Raw genomic sequence first — 10000 nt, 5'->3', positions numbered from 1 at the left:
GGTTAGTCCTAAATAACTAGTCATAACTAGTTGGTGGAAACGGACATGACTAAATTGGGATCAGAAAAGCTCTTCTGTACAGCTGTAAGTAAAGTAGGTTTCATAGTTTTGATCCTCGTCTGTCTCTTTCAGCAGCAGCACAGCGACAGCAGGAATCACATACAAGGTTAACGCATCCGAGAAGCTCATGTGTGGAGTTTTATGCCTGGAGTCATTTGTTTGGCTGGTTGAGCTGTAGCTGAATGTGCTCTAAAGCCAGACAGACACTGTGTGATTTTATAAATCTTGTTCTTTGGTGGCTCACACTGTACGTTTGAATAAACCATCGTGTTCAGACAAAGCTACGATTTATATACTCACACTGTACGTTTGAATAAACCATCGTGTTCAGACAAAGCTACGATTTATATACTCACACTGTACGTTTGAATAGACCATCGTGTTCAGACAAAGCTACGATTTATATACTCACACTGTACGTTTGAATAAACCATCGTGTTCAGACAAAGCTACGATTTATATACTCACACTGTACGTTTGAATAGACCATCGTGTTCAGACAAAGCTACGATTTATATACTCACACTGTACGTTTGAATAGACCATCGTGTTCAGACAAAGCTACGATTTATATACTCACACTGTACGTTTGAATAGATCATCGTGTTCAGACAAAGCTACGATTCATATACTCACACTGTACGTTTGAATAGACCATCGTGTTCAGACAAAGCTACGATTCATATACTCACACTGTACGTTTGAATAGACCATCGTGTTCAGACAAAGCTACGATTTATATACTCACACTGTACGTCTGAACAGACCATCGTGTTCAGACAAAGCTACGATTTATATACTCACACTGTACGTCTGAACAGATCATCGTGTTCAGACAAAGCTACGATTTATATATTCACACTGTACGTTCGAATAGACCATCGTGTTCAGACAAAGCTACGATTTATATACTCACACTGTACGTTTGAATAGACCATCGTGTTCAGACAAAGCTACGATTTATATACTCACACTGTACGTTTGAATAAACCATCGTGTTCAGACAAAGCTACGATTTATATACTCACACTGTACGTTTGAACAGATCATCGTGTTCAGACAAAGCTACGATTCATATACTCACACTGTACGTTTGAATAGACCATCGTGTTCAGACAAAGCTACGATTTATATACTCACACTGTACGTTTGAATAGACCATCGTGTTCAGACAAAGCTACGATTTATATACTCACACTGTACGTATGAACAGATCATCGTGTTCAGACAAAGCTACGATTTATATATTCACACTGTACGTTCGAATAGACCATCGTGTTCAGACAAAGCTACGATTTATATACTCACACTGTACGTATGAACAGATCATCGTGTTCAGACAAAGCTACGATTTATATACTCACACTGTACGTTCGAACAGACCATTGTGTTCAGACAAAGCTACGATTTATATACTCACACTGTACGTTCGAATAGAACATCGTGTTCAGACAAAGCTACGATTTATATACTCACACTGTACGTTTGAATAGACCATCGTGTTCAGACAAAGCTACGATTTATATACTCACACTGTACGTTTGAATAGACCAAAGCTACGATTTATAAACTCACACTGTACGTTTGAATAGACCAAAGCTACGATTTATATACTCACACTGTACGTTTGAATAAACCAATGTGTTCAGACAAAGCTACGATTTATATACTCACACTGTACGTTTGAATAGACCATCGTGTTCAGACAAAGCTACGATTTATATACTCACACTGTACGTTTGAACAGACCATCGTGTTCAGACAAAGCTACGATTTATATACTCACACTGTACGTTCGAATAGACCATCGTGTTCAGACAAAGCTACGAATTATAAACTCAAACTGTACGAAACGCTCTGTCTGACTGACCTGCTACGTGAAAAGCTCTGTCTATGGACCGTTATCAATAAAGCTGAAAGGGGGTCCTCCTGTCTGACCCGTGAGCCATGTATTTGCAATCCTCCCTCTTTTAAAACCGTTTGCTCCATCTATCGGTCTAGGAATAAGCAGACCTGTACAGAACATAACGAGTTTGCTGACATCTAACTTGGAGAGGAGAGACGTTTGCCTGACTGCTGCACTCTCACTGTGTTTTTTGTTTTTTCATGCCCAGATGGACACTATCGCTTCATCCTCTCGTCCTGGACACGAGGGGTAGACGGGGCCCTTGCGTAATCTGCGGGGCCCTACGCAACATGTGTAGTGAGCATATAGGACCGACGGATTCTAAGGCAGAGGCTGAGTATATGCATTTCTAAAAAATAACAGGTTTGGCGACGTCCAAACCTGACCGTATTTCTTTAAATAAGCCCCCACTGGCCCCACCCGAGGGGCGCTAACACCTATTTACCATTTCTTTCCCCCCGTCTATTCAGAACACAGACAACCGTTCGGCCTTGACTAACAAAAGAACTCCCTGTCTGACATCTAACAGCGCCGAGGGAGCCGGTGTTCAACCAGGGTCATCACAACTCACAGACTAAACACACACAATTTCACAACACACTCCTGTAAGGGGGGTGAACGTTGTGCAAATTTGATCGTTTCACCTGGATCCCTCATGCTGAGTCGGCTAATAGCCCAACACAGTGGACAAGGTGAATCATTCAGTGGCCAGTTGTGTTGCTTAGGCCTGTTTTGGGGGGCTTTGGATATTTATACTAAGCAACAAATTGAAGAAACTCCAGAAGAAGATAAGTAATTCGTTACTTCAAGCTAACAACATTGTTATCTCGAGATATGTAACTATCTATGCTATTATTAGATAACGAGTTAAAAATCCAGAAAATTATACCTCATGGGCTCTCTGGACTGAAAAAAGAGCACCGCCCCAGATCCACGTAGTAAAGACTAACCCCCCCCAACCATACATCCCTAGTGATGTCCTTGGATGAGACATACACACACACACACACACACACACACTCACACTCACACACACACACACACACACCTGGGCCCTATTTCACTCTCCTTTTTTCTTCCACTAATGGAAGGACATTGGTGTTTTACAATATTACAATTTTTCAAATCAACTTGTTTCAGTGAAGGTTTGTCTTGTGTCTTATACTAATGTACCTCTGTCCAAATGACATTATATACAGCTGTTTGCTGTTCATAAAGATATGTTTCAACACACACACACACACACACACACACACACACACACACACACACACACACTTTGCATTCATGAACACACTTCCAGTCATCTATCGTGTCCCTCTCTGTGTTGGCTGTATGTAAATGAATGTAAAACAGCCCCTCCCCCCACAGACAACTCAACAGTTTATTTCAACCTGTATCTCTCTCTCTCATTCTCACTCTCTCTCTCTCTCTCTCTCTCTCTCTCTCTCTCTCTGTTTCTCTCTCTCTCTCATTCTCTCTCTCTCTCTCTCTCTCTCTCTCTCTCTCTCTCTCTCACTCTCCTCTCAGCTGCCCTCAATCAGCCTCTGGGTCAGTATTAATCACCGCTTGTTATGACCGTCGCACATAAATTTAAACAGGCAGCCAATCAGCATTCAGGGCCTGGAGCACAGGACCAATCAGGTCAAGGCTCAGTCTGGCGAAGCCCCACCCCCTGACAGCTGGGCCTATTGTGAAACCGGTAAGCGGGTCACGCACGCGTATGTGTGTGTGTGATTAGTTATTGAACTGAGCTCACTCACACACACACACACACACACACACACACTCACACACACACACACACACACACACACACACACACACACACACACACACACACACACACACACACATGTTTTGGGTGTGTTCGTTACTGCACCTGCACAAAGAACATTCTTCTCAGCCTCTCTCTCTCTTCCTCTCTTTCTCTCTTTCTCACTCTCCTCCTCTTTCTCCTTTCTATCATTCTCTCTTTCTCTCCTTTCTTTCTCTCTTTCTCACTCTTCTCCTCTCTTCTTTCTCTCCATCATTTTCTCTTTCTCTCCTTACCCCCTCTCTCTCCCCCTCACACTCATTTTCTCTTTCTCTCTTTCTCTTTTTCTTATTCTTTCGTCATCATTTTTCCTTCTCAACCACTCTCCCTCTTTCTTTTTCTTTCACTCTTTTTGTGTTCTGTGTCTCTCTCTCTACTTTTTTCCTCTCAATCATATATTATTTACTTAATTAAAGGGGTGAACTCTCTTCCTCCCCTTCTTCGCTCTCTCCCTCTTACTTTCTTTCTTTTATTTCTATCTATGTCTTTCTCTGTATGTTGTTCACTCTTGTTTTCTTACCTCTCCCTGTATCTCTCTCTCTCTCTCTCTCAGCATGACAGAGGAGAGCAGAAATCCACCTCAGAATGAAAACAAACATCTCTCTCCACTGTAGAGAAGAAAAGAGTGCAGGTCAGGAGGGATGGAGGGATAAAAGGGCTGGACGTGGCGAGAGAAAGAATGAAAGGTTTGTTCAGATGTTTCCGTCTCGGCGTACAGAGCTGGGTGTGGAGCTGAGATCAGGCCTGAGTCTGTGATCTCCTCTAAGTTCAGGGAGGCGTGTTGAGATGATGGTCTGAGCTAATCGAGCGTAACGATACAGATGAAGCAGATGGAGATCAGGATGAAGAAACACTGCAGTGACCTTTAACCTCAGCAGACAGAAGATCAGCTTCGGCCTCTTTTACTGTTTCTAATAAAGGCTGCAGACTAACGACCCCACAAACACTGAACCATCATGTGTTCATCAGACTGGGGGGATTCAGACCCCACAAACACATAAATACATGTCTCGCTGCTATCAGAAGAAAACGTATCTCCATTTTTGTCGTTTTTCAGTTTTTAATATTTTGAAAATGCCTGTCGTCCTTTACATTGTGCGTAAGTTTAATGATGATTGGACCAAAAGAAACGACCCAAAATCACTTGGATAAAACTCTAGTTCCATTGACTTACATTAAAAGTGAAGTAGGTTTTTCCTTCTCCTGTAAAGTTACCATTTTGGAGACAGGTAAAAGGAAGTCAAGTGATGTCATCAGTGTGATTTTTATTTCAAAATAAGAGATTTTTTGTGACGCAGTAACACCAGTGACACGACTCCTGGGGACTTTTATTCTATATTTTATAATATTTATTTGGCATTTGTTTTCTTTGTGTCATTTAATTTAGGTATGTAGAGATTATTGCAGTTAAAATAGCAGAAAAACATGTTTTTACCTCAAAATATGGCCTCAGCCTTCACACATGACTGTGAGGATGAGCTCTTCTGTGGTGCTTGGAATTCTATATGATTGATTTATAAACCAATTTTGCTAAATTGAGGCTCAAGAAGGTGTAATTGTTAAAATAACTTGTTTTTATTTTAAAATATAAATCAATTGTAACCTTCACATGTATTTTAAGTGTAATATATCTGTAAACGCTAGGGACACAAAAATGGGCGTTTCCATAGAACGACTGAGCTACATTAGCCTTGCAGCTCCTGTAATAAAACTAAAGAACCTCAGACACCAAACGTGGCTACGTCCCCCAAAAAGTGGGCCAACAGTTCAGCTTGTAGATGTAGAGCTGCGTGTGTGAAGAACACGTTACGTTCAATAAATTAATCATCACCTCTTATCAGAGAAACAGTTCATCAGCTGACGATAGCATTTAGCAGCTGGCGTGTTCTGCTGGTGTTGTTGATGGTACTGTGGATGTTAAAAGAGCTCCGACTGGAGGAATTTGGGGGCAGATTTTAGAGGGGGGCGTGTCCCAGTTAGCAGCAAGCTTTGCCACAATCGAGCACCAAAATTTACGAAGACATCCCCACAATTATTTCATTATGAGATCCTGTCTGGCCACAAACTGGGCAATCGACAAGCACGAACTGTCCAACGTCCAAACATGCTGACCGCAAAACAGTCTAGGGTCATAAAATCCTCCATCTCTCACTCTCTTTTCTCTCTCTCTCTCTCTCTCTCTCTCTCTCTCTCTCTCTCTCTCTTTCCCTCTCTCTCTCTCTCTCTCTCTCTCTCTCAATTCATCTCTCTCTCTTACTTTTTCTCAATCTCTCTTTTTTCTCTCTCTCTCTTTTTCTCTCAATTTCTCTCTCTTTCTCTCAATCTCTCTCTTTTCTCTCTCTCTCTCTTTGTCTCAATTTCTCTCTCTTTTCTCTCTCTCTCTCTCTTTCTCTTTCTCCCAATTTCTTTCTCTCAATCTCTCTCTCTTTTTTCTCTTTCTCTCAGTTTCTCTTTTTCTCTCAATATCTTTTTTCTCTCCCTCTCTCTGTCTCTCTCTCAATCTCTTTCTTTTCTCTCTCTCCCTCTCTCTGTTTCTGTCTCTCTCTCTCTCTCTCTCTCTCTCTCTCTCTTTTCTCTCTCTGTCTCTCTTTCTCTCAGTTTCTGTTTTTTTCTCAATCTCTCTTTTCTCTCTCTTTTTCTCTCTACCTCTCTCTTTTCTCTCTTTCTTTCAATCTCTATCTTTTCTCTCTCTCTCTCTCTCTCTCTCTCAATCTCTCTTGCTTTTCTCTCTCTCTCTCCCTCTCTCTGTTTCTGTCTCTCTCTCTCTCTCTCTGTTTCTCTCTCTCTCTCTCTCTCTCTCTCTCTCTCTCTCTCTCTCCATCTCTCTCTCTCTCTCTCTGTCCTGTGGCGTGTGGTGGCTGTTGGTGGGGGAATCCCTCGTTCTGCCTGATCTCTCGGGAACAAAAAAGTGCGGAGCGTCTGCGTCTGGCCTTCGCGAACGTTTGCCCACCCCCCTCCCCCCCATGCCTTAGCGAGGGCAGATGGTGGCCGGGGGCCCGAGGCCCAGCATTAGCACAAGAATGGAGAAGGCGAGGCGAGAGGAGAGCGGAGAAAGGAGGGAGCGTGTTTTTGAAGAGCCTTCTGTCTCACCCCACCCCCCTCCACTCTTTCTCTTTTCTTCTCCTCTCTCCGTCCTTGTCCTATCAGAGGAGCAGGACGGGGCGAGGCAGTGCGAGTGAGGGTGATGAGGACAAGCTGCTGAATAGGAAACACAGAGTCACGCTGTGGGCGCGTGTGGGAGACGTGCCGTTCTGTGAAGAGGCGCATCCAAACTCATTACAGGGATCGGCTGATACGGCAACAACGAATTATTCTGAAGATTTTACAATAAACGATACGTATCAATACCCTGTCTGAGGTTTGATAACTGATCAGGTGATTACAGGATATTATGGGTCCAAATCTTTATTTATTTCATGATGCTTGCAGATGTTTAGCTCACACTTAGGGAGATCCTCCTTTTGGGTCTTGGTTCCTCTCAGTGGTTCTTCCTCACTGTCTTAGGGAAGTCTTCCTTTTGGGTCTTGGTTCCTCTCAGTGGTTCTTCCTCACTGTCTTAGGGAAGTCTTCCTTTTGGGTCTTGGTTCCTCTCAGTGGTTCTTCCTCACTGTCTTAGGGAAGTCTTCCTTTTGGGTCTTGGTTCCTCTCAGTGGTTCTTCCTCACTGTCTTAGGGAAGTCTTCCTTTTGGGTCTTGGTTCCTCTCAGTGGTTCTTCCTCACGCTCTTAGGGAAGTCCTTCTTTTGAGTCTTGGTTCCTCTCAGTGGTTTTTCCTCACGCTCTTAGGGAAGTCCTCCTTTTGGGTCTTGGTTCCTCTCAGTGGTTCTTCCTCACGCTCTTAGGGAAGTCCTCCGTTTGGGTCTTGGTTCCTCTCAGTGGTTCTTCCTCACGCTCTTAGGGAAGTCCTCCATTTGGGTCTTGGTTCCTCTCAGTGGTTCTTCCTCATGCTCTTAGAGAAGTCCTCCATTTGGGTCTTGGTTCCTCTCAGTGGTTCTTCCTCACGCTTTTAGGGAAGTCCTCCTTTTGAGTCTTGGTTCCTCTCAGTGGTTCTTCCTCACGCTCTTAGGGAAGTCCTCCATTTGGGTCTTGGTTCCTCTCAGTGGTTCTTCCTCATGCTCTTAGGGAAGTCCTCCTTTTGGGTCTTGGTTCCTCTCAGTGGTTCTTCCTCATGCTCTTAGGGAAGTCCTCCATTTGGGTCTTGGTTCCTCTCAGCGGTTCTTCCTCACGCTCTTAGGGAAGTCCTCCTTTTGAGTCTTGGTTCCTCTCAGCGGTTCTTCCTCACGCTCTTAGGGAAGTCCTCCTTTTGGGTCTTGGTTCCTCTCAGTGGTTCTTCCTCACGCTCTTAGGGAAGTCCTCCATTTGGGTCTTGGTTTCTCTCAGTGGTTCTTCCTCATGCTCTTAGGGAAGTCCTCCGTTTGGGTCTTGGTTCCTCTCAGTGGTTCTTCCTCATTCTTTTAGGGAAGTTCTCCTTGTGAGTCTTGGTTCTTCTCATTGGTTCTTCTTCATGCTCTTAGGGAAGTCCTCCTTTTTGAGTATCGGCTCCTTTCAGTGGCTCTTCCTCATGCTCTGATGGAGTTTTGAGTATTGGTTCCTCTCAGTGGCTCTTCCTCATGCTCTAATGGAGTTTTGAGTACTGGTTCCCCTCAGTGGTTCTTCCTCATGCTCTAATGGAGTTTTGAGTACTGGTTCCTCTCAGTGGCTCTTCCTCATGCTCTAATGGAGTTTTGAGTACTGGTTCCCCTCAGTGGTTCTTCCTCATGCTCTAATGGAGTTTTGAGTACTGGTTCCTCTCAGTGGTTCTTCCTCATGCTTTTCAGGAGTTTTGGGTATTGGTTCCCCTCAGTGGTTCCTCCTCACACTCTTCGAGAGTTTCTCCTTTCGAGGCCTGGTTCCTCTGAGCTACGCTCTTCCCCGTATTTGAGGGAAGCTGCTGAGGGACAGTGACTGTTGGAGAAAGAGCAGATCAAATATAACTGATCTGAATGTAATTTGATGATGGGGTGGAGATGTAAGTAGCAGCAATGATGGATCAAATGGCCGAGACAACATCTCACCCTGCCTGAGAGTCAGCGGTGCACCAGCATTATAATGCAGATCAGAAACACACTCAAGTTCAGCCAATCAGCTGCCAGGACAGGCATCTGCCTTATACCTCATTAATATTCATAGTAATAATGTCACACACACTCACATGTAGAGCCAGCATGCATGATAGAAAGGGCGACGCTGTTGATGCTTCCGAAAGACAAGATCTGATTTAACCGCAGCACACAGCCATATGATCTCCTTCACAGCTCTATAGCATTATCTCCGCATATTAAATATCTTGCACATTTATAAAATAATAAAAGTTCATTATTAACAACACTGCAGTCACATCATGCATTTACAACGTGACATATATGAACAGACATCCTTCTAATTATTTAAAAAAATCTCTCCTTCTCATTACTGCCATCTGCTGACCCGTATGCAGCATGGCCCTGCCATGGAGACAGAGTTTTGGCGCCACCTTGTGTCCAAAATTAGTAGCAACTCTCCTGTAAAGACAGAAAAACTGCTTTTTTCTACAGGCAGTTTATTTAACTTTGCATTTTCTTTAATGTTTGTTTAATGTCTTGTTATTTCTCACACAGCATAAGACCCAGAGAGCACGTTTGATACGGCCCAAACCATTTAGATGCGGCCCACATACCACATGGAATGATGGCGCAGGAGTGGGCCAGATGCGGCTGCCAGGACTCAGCCTGTTTACTGCCATTACAGGGCCACATCTCAACCATCTTTAAACCACCACTGCCTGAACTGACCCACCACTCAAAACCATTAGTACAAAAAAACCAGGCCATTACAACAGCTGACCTGTTGGGTGGGAATGTTGCGCGGTGCCATGAGGCTCAGGGAGAGGTGGTGTTTCCCACTCTTGGATAATCAGCTACAGACTGATATGCTGTTGATGGGATTTGAACTCATGATTTCCTGATGAAGGAGCAAATGCTCAGCCCACCGCATGAGTCAGGTGCTGCCGTTCATAAGCCTACGTGTCCAACCTGTTTACTACACTGTGAAGAAGCTTTGTTTCATTTAAAATACGTGATGTGCCTGACAGAAAAGTTCAGTGAACCTCAGATCAGTTTTGCTGTTTAATGAATGCAAAATTTTAAGCAGCCACAAATCACTGTAAACTAAATCTGAATTAAACTGCAAACTAGGATACGTA

The sequence above is a fragment of the Colossoma macropomum genome, unplaced genomic scaffold, assembly GCF_904425465.1.
Source record: "Colossoma macropomum unplaced genomic scaffold, Colossoma_macropomum, whole genome shotgun sequence".
NCBI classification, from domain to species: domain Eukaryota; kingdom Metazoa; phylum Chordata; class Actinopteri; order Characiformes; family Serrasalmidae; genus Colossoma; species Colossoma macropomum.
The sequence above is the reverse complement of the archived record's forward strand: the minus strand, read 5'-3'. Positions refer to the sequence as shown.